At 45.3% G+C, this 19,389-nt stretch overlaps 1 protein-coding gene across 10 annotated transcripts in view; it reads right to left on the bottom strand.

Moving 5' to 3' along the window:
* EIF4G3 (eukaryotic translation initiation factor 4 gamma 3) overlaps positions 1-19,389 on the bottom strand; it is a 440,166-nt gene that overhangs the window by 150,962 nt on the left and 269,815 nt on the right. The window lies entirely within an intron of this gene.

Consider the following 19,389-nt stretch of genomic DNA (forward strand, 5'->3'; position numbering starts at 1 on the left):
GGCAGTCTTGCCCATGGAATAATCTCTATGCATGAGAATAGAAGATCAGGGAGCTGCATAAAACAGAGGTATGTCACTTGGTTCTGTGATATCTCATGGATAAGTACTTGAACCTTGTCGCAAACATCCTCTACCTTGAGAGGACTAGAGCCCTCCTTGCGTCAATGTTGACGTCTACATAGACAATCCTCAGAGAGTCCAGAGATTTTCTTTCAAGTTTGTCACAAACCCCAGTGCCTGAAGAGCACTGCCAGAATTACTTGCTGCAAGGTCTCCTGGGATCAGTTCTGATGACTGTTGCTCAGATCCTAAACTCACCAATCTGGTTATTATCACCTACCAATAGCTTCATGAAAACCATGAAAGGCAGAAAGACCACGTTGTATCAGCAGTGATGATTTCTGTTGGCAAACCAGAGAATTTTCCAATCATAGGGCCTAACTGTAAAACACATATAGAGCTTCTGTAAAGTCCAGCAACCCTCTATTGGTCTCCACAAGTGATTTCAGTATTATCAGAAGAGAGCATTTCCATCCTGAATTTCATCACCTTCATTGACTTGTTCACTCTCTTTTGAAATCTCATATGGTTCAAATTCCTCATCGTTTTTGTACTTCAAAGAATCTGGAGTAGAACCCTGAGCACTTTTTATCTTAAGGGACTCAGCTCAGGGAGACGTGAGACTGTATGCAGGATGGTTTGATGTATTATGACATCTCTCAAGCTTCAAGAGGGGACAAAAAGGGATTTTGAGGCACCTTGAGCTTGAGGGAGCATCTGTGTTGCAATATTTCCTATACTCACCTGTCAAAAGTCATTAGATCTAAGTCTTTGATATGTGGAATACCCTGCCCCCTAGGCATTTTTCTGAATTTGAAGTCGACCCAGAGGCATCATACTGATGATTTGGACCGGAACAATTGGCTCCACTGTTGGGTGTGAGCTTCCCCCTAGCGGTTCAAACTCATATTTTGCCCCCAGGTAAACTGAGTCCCTTCTCTGGTAAGAAGGACTCTTAGGTTTCACTGTGGTGCTCCTCATCCCTTAATATGAAACTGGACAAGTGCCAAGGAGGAGTGATTTGACCTTATGGAGGTGCATCTGGAGGTATTACAGTTGGTGTGGGGAAGGATATGGAGGCCTGAGCGTGATGTCCAGATGCTGAGCAGAGTGCAGGTCTGCAGACAGAGTGTGGTTGTGTGTTCTTTGGTTCCTGAGAGGATCTCTTGATCTTTTTCCCATTTCATTTAGCCTTCACCACTATTTTTAGAGGAGTGGGAAATAAATGGAGAGAAGAAACTTGCCAGGTGGCTCCATTCAGAGGACAGAACTCCAGAAACCTTGACCTCCTAAAGATGGAGGGAGATTTTGTTTAGTGTAATTCCAAAATAAATTCTAAATAAGTTCTAGGATTGCTAATGGATGAGGTGGGAGAGCTGACCTGCTGCTCTGCACTTGTGAAAGCAAAGGATCTGGTGTAAAGGCAGAACTGCCTCTGGTAATTGCAGGAAGAGGGGAAACCTGCAACATCTCAGATCTGGGGAGTGGTTATGATTCAGAATAAACTTCCATTTTGACATTTGTATATGTTGTTGTTGGGTTTTTTTTTTTGTTTGTTTGTTTTTTTACACAAGGGCCCTTGTAATTTTGAGAACTTATAACAACAGTAGTAGCTCTAGTGTCTCTGAGACCCTGGAATATAACCTGCAAAACTGAATTTAATGAGACCCTGTAAAAATATAGAGGCTAAGACAGATCTAATCAATCTAAAAGGAAGGATGGAGAGTAATACAAGATGTGAACTTAACAGATATATGATTGGACACTTAATCTGCGAGCGTTCCCCTATACAACTTAAAAAGCTCTGCCTATCTTTTCTGGGAACCCAATGATCTTGTAAGCATTTGTATTTGTTTTTCTTGCTTTCCTTTTTGGGTTGGTTCAATGGCCAAGCAGAAGAGAAAGAGTTGTAGACAGAGAGCCTATCTGAATGTGCATTCAGCAGAAACACCCTTCTTTAGGGCTGCCTGGCTGAATACTGGTTCTATAGACATACTGGGGCCGATGGCACAAATGGCACTTTACAAGGGACACTGCAAGTAGACGTGAACTTGAAGAGGCCTTTGTTACCAATGGAGATTGCTTTGTACTCCACTGACTATGTGGAGTCCAATGTCAATTTTTTGACATTTACAGTCATCCCTACGGAGTAGAGGAGTAGAAGCAGCAGCGAGGTCGATACTCAAGCCTCTCATCTGGATTGTGCTGCCAGAGGGACATTCCTAGTAATTCTTCAGAGTAAGTGAAGAGAGATTCAAATGTTAAGTCTGAGCCACCACTACAGAGAAAACCTCGGTGAAAATCCAAGGAGCAGTGGTGAAACCAAACGGTAGAACTCTGTACTGGAAGTGACAAGGGCCCACTGTAAATCTCAAGAACTGTCTGTGGGTCAGGTGGATATCTATGTACAAGGAAGCGTCTTGCATAACAAGAGCTGTAAATCACGTGCCGTTTTCTAGCAAAAATATGATTGGCTTGCATATGAATCAGTTGAGATGACGGATCTAGGACTAGTCCTCATCTTCACTTTTTTCTTGGGGACTGTGCTGATGACCCAGGCAAATGGGACTGTTGGGTCTTCTGATGCTTATGAGGAGGTTCATAGGGTTGCTGATGGAAGAACTGAGGAGCGCTGTACTGTCGTGCAGGAGGTGGGCAGTAGAATTTGTGCTTGGATGCTGGTGTAGAAATACCCAACATTTGCAGAATGGCTCTAGAGTCCTTGCAGGGAATCATAGATCTTCTGGTTGAAGAGGTGAGATTCACTGAAAGGGAGGTCCTCATTTATGTCCTGTATCCCCCTGGGGAAACCAGATGAATGCAACTGGGCACAAAGATAGGTCTGCTGAATCTACTGCGGCCTGGCACATCATCCTGGCAACCAGTTTGCCTTCCTGGAGTGGTCAAAATCCTGCTGAAGAAGTTTCTCCACAAAGTTTGCTAATTGGCCATAATTTAGAAAGTCATATTTTGCTAGTTATGCCAGGTAATTAGATATCTGAAACTGAAGGCTGGCTGAAGAAAAGACTTTATGACTTAGAAGGTCCAATCTCTTACCATCCTTCTCTGTTGGACAGGAACACAGATACTGCTGCCTGGCCCATTCACTAGCAATCTGAGTAACTAGGAAATTGGGTGTGGGGTGAGAAAACAGAAACTCAGACTCCTTTGTAGGTACATAGCATCTTTTTTCTGCCCCCTTGAGGGTGGGTGTGCAAGTGTCTGGAGTATGCCAGACAGTGCAGGCTGGCTGGAGAATGGCATCGTTGATTGGTAGCATCACTCTGGCAGGTACTGATGCATGCAGAATATCAAGTAACTGATGTTGGCTGTCCTGCATCTCCTCCAGTGGAACATGGAAGGCATCAGCCACGCTCCGGAACAGTTTGTGGAACTGGCGGTAGTTGTCTGGTGAGGAGGAAGGAATCGATGACATCTGGAGACAACAAGGGGAACCACATCCAGATCTGGTGGTACCACTGAAGTCAGGCTAACCAGGGCATCCTCCAACCCTGGTTCCGATTGTCTACTTGATGAAGGTTGGGAGTGGCAAGATGGGGAACTCCTCTCAGGCCAATCAGGAAGATTCCAAAAGCAGATACGGGGGCCAAGACCCCCAGTATGGCCAACCAGGTGGTTGCTGTGGTGGGCAAGGTAGCAATAGCTCCTGTGTTGAGGAAAGGGAGGATATTACCACCGAGCTGCCGGAACCTTTGGATATTTGTGCCAACGGTACAGGAGAGGCGGACCCTGTGTTCCGTTGGAGTCCTCTGATACCTAGAAGACAGATCCTTGTTCCAACAGGGGAGCCAGCAGAACTGAGCACATCACCGGGGAGCACTCTGGAACACGACCAAAAGCAGGGGAGCGGGCTCCCTTAGGAAGCAAATGCACCAGGAGATGTTGAGCCCTCACCTCAAACAGTTCATGAGATCTAGGTGCAGACTGCTTCCTGGTGTCAGCGGCATGTGTTCCAGAGTTGGAATCCAGCCTGGTACAGCAGATTGCTTCAGAACCGATGATTTCCGTGACTTCAGTGGTACCAATTCAGAAGGGGTATGCGGCTCAGTAACCAGAACCAGCAGGTCCAGTGGCCTATTCGACTTCTTCTTGTGCTTGTGACCCTTGGATTGTGCCGCTTCCCCATGGCTGGAACTCACAGAGGATGAAGCGTCCTTCTTGGGACTTGAGGAAGACTTACTGCCATGCTTATGCATATGCGTCCTTGCCTCATGGCTAGGCCCCAGCATGGGACTCATAGCGCTGATATCAGTGGAACCAGACTGGAGCTCCACGGTATGAGGCGCACTCCTTGACTCCTCAGGCTCATGTATAGGAGGGGTTCCACAGCCTGGATCCGACTGCATCATCACGATGACTTCTAGGAGGTGATTCTTGAGGCAGACATCCCGACCTTTCTTGTTACCGGCTAGGAGGAGAGACAGATACTGCATCTGGATGCAATGTGGACTTCCCACAAGCAGTAAAGGCAGCGCTGGTGCTTGTCGCTCACCGAAAACGAGCGAGGGCAGGAAGCACAGATCTTGAATCACGGTGACTTTGGCATAATCCAGTACCCAAGTGTGGGTGCTGGGGGGAGTGGGAAATGGGAAAACGGCAAAACAGCATCCCAAAGTCCTTAAAATTCTAAAAACTACTACTAACACTAAAACTACTACAAAAACCAACAAAATACTAATTATATACAAGAATAAACAGTCTTTTTTCCCTGTATTGTAAAAAGTGCGTCACAAGAGACGAGAGAACAGAAGAGGTTCTGACTTGGACCATGCGGCAGTGAGAAGGAACTGAGGGCATGGAACAAGGACACATGCACAGACCAACAGACACTACTACTTTCAAAAGCTCCGACTCTAAACGCATGCTGCATGCATATAACCCTAAGTGGAATACAGTAGGTACCATCAGTCAAAGAAGTACTCTTACTGATACATTTTCCGAAACAGAGATTGGGAAAACTGGAGGGAAAGGAAGGGGAACTCTAGGGATGGAGTGGAGGCAATGGGGGAAGATCTGAACTTCAGATAGAGGAAAACAGGGAGACAGAGGAGATTAAAGTACTCTGAAGACTTCAGCAGAGCAGAGGCCTGCTTGCTTCTCCATTAAGATATTAGAAAGGGGGAATAAGTCACCAATGTCCCACCAAGAAACCAACAATAGGAGCGAGCTGGGTTGTTGGGGACAAGAGTAGTTATGGTGATGATATCTACAGGGCGGGCTGGATGAATGAGATCTCAGTGGGTTCAGATATTCATCTGACCTGCACTGGATGTGCCATGTTTGTCTTTCTTCCACAGGACAGAAGCGACTTTGTCTGTACAAAGTGCAAGCTGGTCTCCATATTGGAAGAGAAGAATGAAGGTCTGGAGCAACAGATAACGACCTTGCGTTGCATACGAGAATCTGAGGATTTTCTGGACAAAAGTCAGGATATGCTTCTACGGGCACAAAGCTATAAAGATTTAGAGCAGGTTGCACAGCAGAGCCAAGAGGCCAGTGAAGAAGCTTGGCAACATGTGACCTCCAGAAGAAGAAGGGGGAATGTCCAGGTTCCAGCAACGCGGACACAGGTAACTAACCCATTTCATGTTCTCTCCACAGGTACCATTGCGGAGAGTGGACCAGACGATACGTCTGGGGGGAGAAAGCTGAAGGAGACTCCGCTGGTTGGAAGGCATGAGATGCGATGTCCTGAGGTTGGGGGTTCCACGACCACTACTCCCAAGAGAAGGAGGCGGGTGGTGGTGGTCGGGGACTCTCTCCTCCGGGGGACTGAGTCATCTATCTGCCGCCCTGACAGGGAAAACCGAGAAGTCTGCTGCTTGCCAGGGGCTAAGATTCGCGATGTGATGGAGAGACTACCGAGACTCATCAAGCCCTCGGATCACTACCCCTTCCTGCTTCTCCATGTGGGCACCAATGATACTGCCAAGAATGACCTTGAGCGGATCACTGCAGACTACATGGCTCTTGGTAGAAGGATAAAGGAGTTTGAGGCGCAGGTGGTGTTCTCGTCCATCCTCCCCGTGGAAGGAAAAGGCCGGGGTAGGGACCGTCGAATCGTGGAAGTCAATGAATGGCTATGCAGGTGGTGTCGGAGAGAAGGCTTTGGATTCTTTGACCATGGGATGGTGTTCCATGAAGGAGGAGTGCTGGGCAGAGATGGGCTCCACCTTACGAAGAGAGGGAAGAGCATCTTTGCGAGCAGGCTGGCTAACCTAGTGAGGAGGGCTTTAAACTAGGTTCACCGGGGGAAGGAGACCAAAGCCCTGAGGAGAGTGGGAAAGCAGGATACCGGGAGGAAGCACAGGCAGGAACGTCTGTGAGGGAGGGCTCCTGCCTCATACTGAGAATGAGGGGCGATCAGCAGGTTATCTCAAGTGCTTATATACAAATGCACAAAGCCTTGGAAACAACCAGGGAGAACTGGAGATCCTGGTGATGTCAAGGAATTATGACGTGATTGGAATAACAGAGACTTGGTGGGATAACTCACATGACTGGAGTACTGTCATGGATGGTTATAAACTGTTCAGGAAGGACAGGCAGGGCAGAAAAGGTGGGGGAGTAGCACTGTATGTAAGGGAGCAGTATGACTGCTCAGAGCTCCAGTACGAAACTGCAGAAAAACCTGAGTGTCTCTGGATTAAGTTTAGAAGTGTGAGCAACAAGAGTGATGTAGTGGTGGGAGTCTGCTACAGACCACCGGACCAGGGGGATGAGGTGGATGAGGCTTTCTTCCGGCAACTTGCAGAAGCTACAAGATCGCACGCCCTGGTTCTCATGGGTGACTTTAATTTTCCTGATATCTGCTGGGAGAGCAATACAGCGGTGCATAGACAATCCAGGAAGTTTAAGGAAAACGTAGGGGACAATTTCCTGGTGCAAGTGCTAGAGGAGCCAACTAGGGGGGGAGCTTTTCTTGACCTGCTGCTCACAAACTGGGAAGAATTAGTGGGGGAAGCAAAAGTGGATGGGAATTTGGGAGGCAGTGACCATGAGTTGGTTGAGTTCAGGATCCTGACACAGGGAAGAAAGGTAAGCAGCAGGATACGGACCCTGGATTTCAGGAAAGCAGACTTCGACTCCCTCAGGGAACGGATGGGTAGGATCCCCTGGGGGACTAACATGAAGGGGAAAGGAGTCCAGGAGAGCTGGCTGTATTTCAAGGAATCCCTGTTGAGGTTACAGGGACAAACCATCCCGATGTGTCGAAAGAATAGTAAATATGGCAGGCGACCAGCTTGGCTTAACGGTGAAATCCTAGCGGATCTTAAACATAAAAAAGAAGCTTACAAGAAGTGGAAGGTTGGACATATGACCAGGGAAGAGTATAAAAATATTGCTCGGGCATATAGGAATGAAATCAGGAGGGCCAAATCGCACCTGGAGCTGCAGCTAGCAAGGGATGTCAGGAGTAACAAGAAGGGTTTCTTCAGGTATGTTGGCAACAAAAAGAAAGCCAAGGCAAGTGTGGGTCCCTTACTGAACGAGGGAGGCAACCTAGTGACAGAGGATGTGGAAAAAAATAATGTACTCAATGCTTTTTTTGCCTCTGTCTTCACGAACAAGGTCAGCTCCCAGACTGCGGCGCTGGGCATCACAGCATGGGGAGTAGATGGCCAGCCCTCTGTGGAGAAAGAGGTGGTTAGGGACTATTTAGAAAAACTGGACGTGCACAAGTCCATGGGGCCGGACGCGTTGCATCCGAGAGTGCTAAAGGAATTGGCGGATGTGATTGCAGAGCCATTGGCCATTATCTTTGAAAACTCGTGGCGAACGGGGGAAGTCCCGGATGACTGGAAAAAGGCTAATGTAGTGCCAATCTTTAAAAAAGGGAAGAAGGAGGATCCTGGGAACTACAGGCCAGTCAGCCTCACCTCAGTCCCCGGAAAAATCATGGAGCAGGTCCTCAAAGAATCAATCCTGAAGCACTTAGAGGAGAGGAAAGTGATCAGGAACAGTCAGCATGGATTCACCAATCGAAGGTCATGCCTGACTAATCTAATTGCCTTCTATGATGAGATTACTGGTTCTGTGGATGAAGGGAAAGCAGTGGATGTATTGTTTCTTGACTTTAGCAAAGCTTTCGACACGGTCTCCCACAGTATTCTTGTCAGCAAGTTAAAGAAGTATGGGCTGGATGAATGCACTATAAGGTGGGTAGAAAGTTGGCTAGATTGTCGGGCTCAACGGGTAGTGATCAATGGCTCCATGTCTAGTTGGCAGCCAGTATCAAGCCGAGTGCCCCAAGAGTCGGTCCTGGGGCCGGTTTTGTTTAATATCTTCATAAATGATCTGGAGGATGGTTTGGATTGCACTCTCAGCAAATTTGCGAATGATACTAAACTAGGAGGAGTGGTAGATACGCTGGAGGGCAGGGATAGGATACAGAGGGACCTAGACAAATTGAAGGATTGGGCCAAAAGAAATCTGATGAGGTTCAATAAGGATAAGTGCAGGGTCCTGCACTTAGGACGGAAGAACCCAATGCACCGCTACAGACTAGGGACCGAATGGCTAGGCAGCAGTTCTGCGGAAAAGGACCTAGGGGTGACAGTGGATGAGAAGCTGGATATGAGTCAGCAGTGTGCCCTTGTTGCCAAGAAGGCCAATGGCATTTTGGGATGTATAAGTAGGGGCATAGCGAGCAGATGGAGGGACGTGATCGTCCCCCTCTATTCGACATTGGTGAGGCCTTATCTGGAGTACTGTGTCCAGTTTTGGGCCCCACACTACAAGAAGGATGTGGATAAATTGCAGAGAGTCCAGCGAAGGGCAACTAAAATGATTAGGGGTCTGGAACACATGACTTATGAGGACAGGCTGAGGGAACTGGGATTGTTTAGTCTGCAGAAGAGAAGAATGAGGGGGGATTTGATAGCTGCTTTCAACTACCTGAGAGGTGGTTCCAGAGAGGATGGTTCTAGACTATTCTCAGTGGTAGAAGAGGACAGGACAAGGAGTAATGGTCTCAAGTTGCAGTGGGGGAGGTTTATGTTGGATATTAGGAAAAACTTTTTCACTAGGAGGGTGGTGAAACACTGGAATGCGTTACCTAGGGAGGTGGTAGAATCTCCTTCCTTAGAAGTTTTTAAGGTCAGGCTTGACAAAGCCCTGGCTGGGATGATTTAATTGGGGATTGGTCCTGCTTTGAGGAGGGGGTTGGACTAGATGACCTCCTGAGGTCCCTTCCAACCCTGATATTCTATGATTCTATGGTCTGTACCTCAGAATATTTATCTGAACCTAGTCTACAGACAGCACTGACGTTTTCCCATAATTTGTTCTGATATGAACATTTCCAGTGCAGCGCTGATGCTGATTTTGCACATATTACGAGTATTCAATATAGGGTGGCTGTTTTCTGCTTTTTTTCTCCAATATTAATCCATTTTCCTAAAACCAACTATATGTTTAAAAAATGAACATGGTGAAGATTTTGAAAAATCTTAAGCAGAGGTTTAAATAAACCCACTCCAAACCCGCTCTGAACATGCAGAATCTCGGCAACCTTTGGCTGAAATTTGGCAGTTCTGATTCCACTCCCAATTATAGCTTTTCCAACAGAGTCATAGCCACAGCCCTGTGTACTCTGTGACAAACTTGACCTAAATTCTGCAGCAATATCCCGCCTGTATTATGCAGCATTCCAGTGCAGCAGACTGAAGATTCCACAGCAGCTTTTGAAAAAGTTAAAAAATTGAGATTCTTACAGAATTAAAATAAAAATAAATAATTCAAGCACTACATTATCTCTTCTGTTACTTAATTTAATATAACATTTAATTTATTTTACACTGATCCTAATGTTTCCATATGCTGCAGAATTTTGTACTGTACATCATAATTGTATGACCGATGTTGTCAAAGGGAAGAAGATTTGTGAAATTGGATAGCAGGCACTTTAGACCTTGTTTCAGAGTAGCAGCCGTGTTAGTCTGTATTCGCAAAAAGAATAGGAGTACTAGTGGCACCTTAGAGACTAACCAATTTATTTGAGCGTAAGCTTTCGTGAGCTACAGCTCACTTCATTTCCACTGAATGCTTCCGATGAAGTGAGCTGTAGCTCACGAAAGCTTATGCTCAAATAAATTGGTTAGTCTCTAAGGTGCCACTAGTACTCCTTTTCTTTTTTAGACCTTGTGGCTTCTGAGGAGATACTTTGTGGGATAAGCACAGTAGCTGGATGCGAACATGCTCACCAGTGATTTTGTTTACAATGTTAATAATTATGATATTGAGATGAATGGAGAAATTCACATCTTTCAGAGTTATTGCTGAAGGCTGCCTACTACTCAGGCAGACATCACTGCATCAGTTTACACTGCGGCCTAGACTACACTTAAAAAGTAGACTGACACAGATACTCAGACATTCAGGGGAACAGCTGATCAATACATCTATGCCGACCCAGTCCCTGGTGTAGACATTGTTGGGTCAACAGAAGCATTCTTCATTCCTAGGGGAATTCTGCGCCAAAAATTAAAAATTCTAAGCACATTTAAAAATTCTGCACAATTCTGCATATTTTATTTGTCAAAACAACACAATATAATCGCACCAGTTTCAATTATTTTGGTAATTTATTTCAAAATACTTGTCAGCAAGTATGTCTGAAACAATATAGACAACAAAATAGATTCAGGAAATTTTTTTTAACAAATACATTTCTTACTAGGCATATTAATACAGAACTCTGAGTAATAATTCATTTAAACTACAATACAGAACTGTATTTCCTGCACCCCTCAGAAGCAAAACAAAGGCTTGGGGGAGTCAGGGGTATCGGAGGAGCTGAGGGAGAGGGAAGTAATTGCTGAGGAGGAGCCTGGGTGTGAACTTGGAGGGTTGATGGGTATAGGTGGGAAAAGTATGGAACAGGTTTTTTGGCGGGGCAGGGTGGGATTGTTAGGGAGCTTCCCCCATGCAGACACTGGCTGACCCCCAGGCTCTCCCATTCAGTCAGGCATATCTGCCCTTATCCCCATGTGTCCCTCCACCCCAATTCAGACACCCACTCCCCTCTTTCCCCATGTGTCCCTCCACACCCCCAGCCAGCCCCTCCCCTCATCCCCATGTGTCCCTGCACCCTCTCCCCACATGTTTCTCTGTGCTCCCACTCAGACATCCACCTTCCCCCATGTAGCCCTGCACTCCCTCCCCGTGTCTCTGAATCCCTTCAGCCATCCCCCCCACACATCCCCATGTATCCTGTGCCCTCATTCAGCCATCTCCCTTCCCCCATGTGGCCCTGTGCCTCCACTCCCATTCAGCCCCTGCTCCAGTGTGTCTTCCTGCATTTGCCCTTATGAAGCCCTATCTCTGACCCCCCAGCAGCCCCACGCTGTGTGTCTCCTGAACTGGCCCGACAGGTGCTGTGAAGAAGGCATTGTAGGCTCTTTTGGGGGGAGGGATAGCTCAGTGGTTTGAGCATTGGCCTGCTAAACCCAGGGTTGTGAGTTCAATCCTTGAGGGGGCTATTTAGGGATCTGGGGCAAAAATTGGGGATTGGTCCTGCTTTGAGCAAGGGGTTGGACTAGATGACCTCCTGTGGTTCCTTCCGACCCTGATATTCTATGATTTTTTCTCTTCCCTATGGTAGCTGGGGCTGGCCGGGAGCAGCTGCTCTGTTCTAGCACCACAGCGCCCTCTGGTGGGCAAAAGGTGGAACTGCAGCAAGTTTCTGACAAGTTATTTTCTGAGGAAAAAAATAAAAATATGCATGGCACATGAATTATGTGCATGTGTAGCGGCACAGAATTCCCGCGGGAGTACTTCTTCCATCAACCTAGCTACCAGTGCTTGGGAGGTGGTGTTGATACAGCAACAGAAAAACACCTTCTGTCGGTGTAGCACCTAAAATACAGGGTTACAGCAGTGTAGCCACAGCACCATACATATGCCGTTGGAGCCTCCATAGTGTGGACAAGCCACCCCTCTTTCCCTCAGTTCATGTTTAGAAGGTTTACTTCACAATCAGGAAGCCTAGAAACTTACTTATAAAAGATAGTAGAAGCTTGGATTCTGGAGCTCATCTGTAAGGCAACAGTTATCCAAGTCCACAGTCATGATATTCCTGAGTTCATTGGGCACTGGCTTTCTTAAGGTTATGTTGGGATGTAACCCCTGTCTATATGGACTATTATGAATTCCTAGGGCAAACAATGCAAATTGTGATTTGCTTGCGCCCTAAGAATGCACCCTTCCAAAAAATTAGTTCAGACATACAAAGGCTTATTTTCCCCCAATGAAATGAGAGCCTTAAAGTCTGAATTGAGATTATTTTAATGTCTGATATTTTAATGTCTGCTGTGAGCTTTAAAGTCTGACTGAGATGATTTTAATAGTTTATTTCTCTACTTTTTTTTTAAATAAAGGGAAAAAAACCAAGAACATTAAATGCAAATCACTCCCAACCCCAATGTTAAAGTCAGATTTTTAAACACAAAAAATGTCAGGGAATACAATAAATAAGATCGTCAGAAGAGACATCAACTCACCTTCATTACACATTGTGACGGGGTGTACTGGACCCTTTGAGACCCCCGGCTGGAGGCCTCATGGTCCTACTACCCCCCGCCCCACAAAAGGAGCAGTAAAGGGTGGGCCCTCCAGGCCTGGCTAAAAAGGCTGCAGTGAAGAAGCCAATCAGAGCCCAGCAGATTCAGTTAAAAACAACTGCAGGGCCTGAACAGGTCAGTTGCTGGCCAGGACCAGAAGGGGAAGGAAGGACCGGAAGACAGAAGAATTCTCCAGGCATTGAGGCCTGGGAGAGACCCTGCTCAAGCACGGAACAGAGAACCCAAGCAGATGATGGGACTAAGTAGAAAGCAGCTCAGGGAAGGCAGCAGCAATTATTAAAGGGAAGCAGCACATGACTGCTGTTTATAGGGACCCCGCGTTGGGACACAATAGTGGATGACCCTGGGTCCTGCCCAACAGCCACCGAGGAAGTGACCTAAGCCCTGAGGAGGGGATAAGTCTTGTTTAGGGGCCCAAGTGAAGGGCATGACTTAAAGGGGCACCAGAGAACTGTTAAAGCCAAAGAGTTGCCAAGGCGAAAGTTCTGGAGGGCAGGAACAGACATAAAGCTAGCCCAGAAAGGGCTGAGAACTGAATCCGGAGGCAGGGCTACAGATACCAACAAGGGCACAGTGACTGTCCTTTATCTGTTACCCCAGAAGGGCTTCATTCATTTTAGACATTGTGTGACTTAGCCAGAAGGCTGAGCCACTGAAGACCCGCCTGATGAGGGCAAAAGACAGGGAGTACCACCAGCAGAGAAAGAGTGCAGGTTCGCACCCAACTGACAGGAGGCATTCACGAGAGGTAAGCGCGCCCTGTCACACACATATAGTATTTCTGATTCCTAATTAGGTCATTAAACATCTGGTCCAATTCTCCATTGCTTTAAGGCATACAACCTTACTAACTGTGAACTGATGTAAACAAATACAGAAGGTGCAAAGTACAAGAGGCTCGGGTCTATACAGTATGCACAATGGAAGTGACTTAAGTCTGGCCTTCACAAACTTGCAATGGAACTACACTGGTTAACTTTTAACACAGACCTTTTGTTATTTCAATGCAAATCTGTGTGTGGTCACACTTATTTTGGAATAAAAGTGACTTAAATAGGACACTTCTCAAATAACAAGAGTTCTGAATTAAAGCCTATTTAGTTACTTTGGTACAGGTTTGTTTGTAGACCACCCCTTAAATTTACTGTGAACTAGTTTAGATATGTTTCAGAGTGGTAACCGTATTAGTCTGTATCAGCAAAATAAACGAGGAGTACTTGTGGCACCTTAGAGACTAACAAATTTATTTGGGCACATAAATTTGTTAGTCTCTAAGGTACCACAAGTACTCCTCATTTTTTTTAGTTTAGATATGTAACCATAACATTGTACTATCACTTTTTCATCCAGTGTCATTATTTCAACTCAGTTTTATTTCATGATCCTTTAGGCTTTGATTTTTAATGGATATTTTCTCTCTCTCTTTACCTACTGCTCTCTTGTACTTTAATAAATTAGCTCTTTAGTACTTTTTCAGTAAGAGATAAAATAAATAAATAAATACCTAACTGCTCTTATATAGCACTTTTCATCATAGAATCATAGAATATCAGTGTTGGAAGGGACCTCAGGAGGTCATCTAGTCCAACCCCCTGCTCAAAAGCAGGACCCATACCCAATTAAATCATCCCAGCCAGGGCTTTGTCAAGCCTGACTTTAAAAACTTCTAAGGAAGGAGATTCCACCATCTCCCTAGGCAACGCATTCCAGTGTTTCACCACCCTCCTAGTGAAAAAGTTTTTCCTAATATCCAACCTGAACCTCCCCCACTGCAACTTGAGACCATTACTCCTTGTCCTGTCCTCTTCCACCACTGAGAATAGTCTAGAACCATCCTCTCTGGAACTACCTCTCAGGTAGTTGAAAGCAGCTATCAAATCCCCCCTCATTCTTCTCTTCTGCAGACTAAACAATCCCAGTTCCCTCAGCCTCCCCTCATAACTCATGTGTTCCAGACCCCTAATCATTTTTGTTGCCCTTCGCTGGACTCTCTCCAATTTATCCACATCCTTCTTGTAGTGTGGGGCCCAAAACTGGACAGACTACTCCAGATGAGGCCTCACCAATGTCGAATAGAGGGGGACGATCACGTCCCTCCATCTGCTCGCTATGCCCCTACTTATACATCCCAAAATGCCATTGGCCTTCTTGGCAACAAGGGCACACTGCTGGCTCATATCCAGCTTCTCATCCACTGTCACCCTTAGGTCCTTTTCCGCAGAACTGCTGCCTAGCCATTCGGTCCCTAGTCTGTAGCTGTGCATTGGGTTCTTCCGTCCTAAGTGCAGGACCCTGCACTTATCCTTATTGAACCTCATCAGATTTCTTTTGGCCCAATCCTCCAATTTGTCTAGGTCCCTCTGTATCCTATCCCTGCCCTCCAGCGTATCTACCACTCCTCCCAGTTTAGTATCATCCGCAAATTTGCTGAGAGTGCAATCCACACCATCCTCCAGATCATTTATGAAGATATTGAACAAAACCGGCCCCAGGACCGACCCCTGGGGCACTCCACTTGACACTGGCTGCCAACTAGACATGGAACCATTGATCACTACCCGTTGAGCCCGACAATCTAGCCAACTTTCTACCCACCTTATAGTGCATTCATCCAGCCCATACTTCCTTAACTTGCTGACAAGAATACTGTGGGAGACCGTGTCAAAAGCTTTGCTAAAGTCAAGAAACAATACATCCACTGCTTTCCCTTCATCCACAGAACCAGTAATCTCATCATAGAAGGCGATTAGATTAGTCAGGCGTGACTTTCCCTTGATGAATCCATGCTGATTGTTCCTGATCATTTTCCTCTCCTCTAAGTGCTTCAGAACTGATTCCTTGAGGACCTGCTCCATGATTTTTCCAGGGACTGAGGTGAGGCTGACTGGCCTGTAGTTCCCAGGATCCTCCTTCTTCCCTTTTTTAAAGATTGGCACTACATTAGCCTTTTCCCAGTCATCCGGGACTTCCCCCGTTCGCCACGAGTTTTCAAAGATAATGGCCAATGGCTCTGCAATCACAGCCGCCAGTTCCTTTAGCAGTCTCGGATGCAACTCATCCAGCCCCATGGACTTGTGCACGTCCAGTTTTTCTAAATAGTCCCTAACCACCTCTTTCTCCACAGAGGGCTGGTCACCTCCTCCCCATGCTGTGCTGTCCAGTGCAGCAGTCTGGGAGCTGACCTTGTTCGTGAAGTATATCATCAGTATATCTCAAGGTCCTGGATTTTCATTTTTGTACCTAATCAGTTATAATTACACTTGTAATATAATTATGTTCTAATCTGTTCTAACATTGGTCTTTCTTTTTTTGTATATAATCTGAGGGCTTATCTACACAGGAAAGTTATGGCAGTATAAGCTTAGATTTGAATTTAAACCGATAGTTATACCAGCATAGCCCCTCATGTGGAGACTCATATTCCAATGGGAGTGCTTTTTCCCCCCAGTTTAGTTCATGTTGCTTAAATCTCCTTCCTAAATTTAACTGAAAAAGCCACTCTTACATTGGACCCAATTAAACTGTCCAAACAGAGGAATATACTGGTATAACTAGATTGGTCTAATTGGTAAAACTTTCCTGTTTAGACAAGGCCTGAGATATCATTAATTGGTTTTAATCACTTCCTAGTTACTGCAACTATTCTTTAAACTGTTGATTTAAAAATGAAATACAGGCATTAAAAATGTGAGGGGGGGACAGTTCTCAATAATGGCTAGTGTACTGTAGTTTCATGACAAGAAAGTTGTTTTCAAATCCTGGATGACTCACAAGTGGAAATGAGATTGACTATCACATTCACCATTTGTTCACATCACAAAGCTACCACACACTTTGATATACTATTTTACAACAAATTGGTCAATGCACAATGGAAGGAAAACTTTCAAGACCTTCTAAATAGTGACTCCAATATTGATGAAAGCATTTTTGACTCAATCCCCCAACATCCTATTAAGGATGACCTCAGAACACCACCAACACTTGTTGAGGTAAAGAAAGCCATCAAACAGATGAAGAACAATAAGGCATCTGGACCTGACAGTATCCCTGCTAAAATCTTCAAAGGAGGAGGAGAAGAACTGGCTTGCCAGCTTCACACCCTAATACTCAAGATCTGGCATTCAGAAGAAAACCTAGCTGACCATAGGGATTCCATTATCATGACCACCGCCATCTTCAAGAAAGTAGAAAAATCGGATTGTGGAAACGATCAATGAATTGCCCTGCTGTCCACTTCCAGAAAGATCCTCACCAGCATTCTTAACTGGCTGCTCCCTCTTGCCAAGGAAATCCTCCCAGAATCACAATGCAGATTCAGACCATCTCAAGGTACCAAGGATATGATCTTTTCCTGAAGTTGGCGAACGGTAAAGTGCAGAGAACATCATCAACCTCCCTACATAGTCTTCATCAAACTCATGAAAGCATTTGATTCCATCAGTTGTGAGGCTCTGTGGAGAATTCTCCTCAAGTTTGGATGCCTGCCAAAATTTGCCATTCTCCAACTCCTCTGTTACAACATGTCCGTGATGGATATCACCAATTGATCAAAAACGGACTTTGTACTAAAGACAGGAGTCAAGCAAGGCTGTGTCATCGCTCCAACCCTCTTCTTCATCTTCCTTGCTGTTACCCTCTTTCTCATCGTTGACAAGCTCACCTCTGCACTTGATATTCAATACAGAATGGATAGCAAGCCTTCAACTTCAATTGCCTCCCATTCAAGACAAAGACTATCACTAAATCACTCACTGAATGACTGTGCCCTGTGCACCCACTTGGAAGAAGATCTTCAAAAAACATCTGACATCTTCTCTGAGGCCTACAATCAACTAGGCCTAACACTCAACACCTAGAAAACTAAAGAGCTCCACCAATGGACTCCGAACCACCACAATTCTGCTCCCTCAATCAAAGATCAAGAATGAGACCTAGATAATGTCAAGCACTTCCATTACCTCGGTAGCCATCTGTCGCAGAAAGACGACTTTGAAAAAGGAGATTCAATACTGCCTCCAATATGCTAGGGCACTTGAGAAAATGTGTCTTTGGAGAATCATGACTTCAAGAACCAAACCAAGCTTCTCATGTAGCAGGCCATCATTATTCCTGTTCTCCTGCACAGTGCCAAGACCTGGGTCACGTATAATAGACACCTTAAGGCTCTTGAATGATCCCATTAATATTGTCTGCACAAGACCTTCCAAATCAAGGGATGATCAATGCGCCAACATCAGCATTTTGTCCCAAGCCAAAAATTCCTGCATTGAAGCTATGATTATCCATTACCAACTTAATTGGGCTGGTGACATTCTTCGAATGCCAGATAATCGATTCCTGTAGCAGGTCATTTTCTCATAACTTGGCCAAGGCCAACAAATGGGGGGCGGGGAGGGGGAGAGGAAAGGCACTTCAAAGACACCCTCAAAGCCAACATGAAAAAGTACAACATCCACTAAGTCATGGGAAACCCAAGCCAATCGATGGACTAAAATGGAGAAGGACCTTGTGGCAAGGATTCCAGCATTATGAGACTCAATGGAGAAACAGGAAAGAATGCATCACAGCACAACTCAACAATCCAGATCTGCCCCTTTCACCAGGAAAAGTCTGCCCCAATTATGACAAAATATGTGGATCCCGGACTGGTCTTATGAATTATGTGCAGATCCACTAGCAATAGCTGGCTATCATTTCATGGAAGACAATCATCCTCGAACTCTGAGGGATCGCCAACCATTACTTTCATAGAAAGTCCAAGACTGAAGTCGCAAGCATGATGATCAGGATTATGGTGCTTTTGCAGAGATGGGAAGTGGGTCCAGATCTGGAGCAGGAGCCATGTTGGGGGTCAGGAATAAGGTGCAGTAAGGACTACTTGTGCTATGTTTGGCCAATGCAATCAAGTATCAGTTTCATGCATGTTTCATCAGTTTCATTCATTTCAAGTTGCAGTGGGGGAGGTTTAGGTTGGATATTAGGAAAAACTTTTTCACTAGGAGGGTGGTGAAACACTGGAATGCATTACCTAGGGAGGTGGTAGAATCTCCTTCCTTAGAAGTTTTTAAGGTCAGGCTTGACAAAGCCCTGGCTGGGATGATTTAATTGGGGATTGGTCCTGCTTTGAGCAGGGGGTTGGACTAGATGACCTCCTGAGGTCCCTTCCAACCCTGATATTCTATGATTCTATGATAAATTTATCCACAACTTTTTCATAAAGGAAGGATATGGAATTTTTACACATAGAATTTTAATACTCTACACTTACATTTACAGAATATACTTAAACTGATGAAAAAACAAACATCTAATTTGTGCCTGCCAATCGCAACATTTTCAGGGACATTTTACTTCCCCTTCTGTCAACCAGTGGTCATGCTAGAACCGGGATGTATGGTATCTCTGAAAAATTAAAAGCCAGCTTCTTTTTCCTCCCTGGCTACAATTTTAACTCTTTTGTGGTTAGTGTTTCTTCTTTTAGCAATAACTTTTTTAAAATCTACTTAGGCACAAAGCTTTTGGGAAGTGCACAAAGAAAAAGATAGTGCTTCTCAATTTTCAAGTACCCACGGCTGTAGGCAGAACCCTAAATGCTATGAATGAATGTGGAGAACTGGAATGCTCGGGCTATATATTACAAATTACACTTAACACTGCAGAGCATAGCACTTACATTATAAACCCAAGTTTTTAAGCGTTTCTAACTGGATGTAAAATTTCA

This window comes from Lepidochelys olivacea (assembly GCF_965140295.1).
Source record: "Lepidochelys olivacea isolate rLepOli2 genome assembly, chromosome: 18".
Lineage (NCBI taxonomy): Eukaryota > Metazoa > Chordata > Testudines > Cheloniidae > Lepidochelys > Lepidochelys olivacea.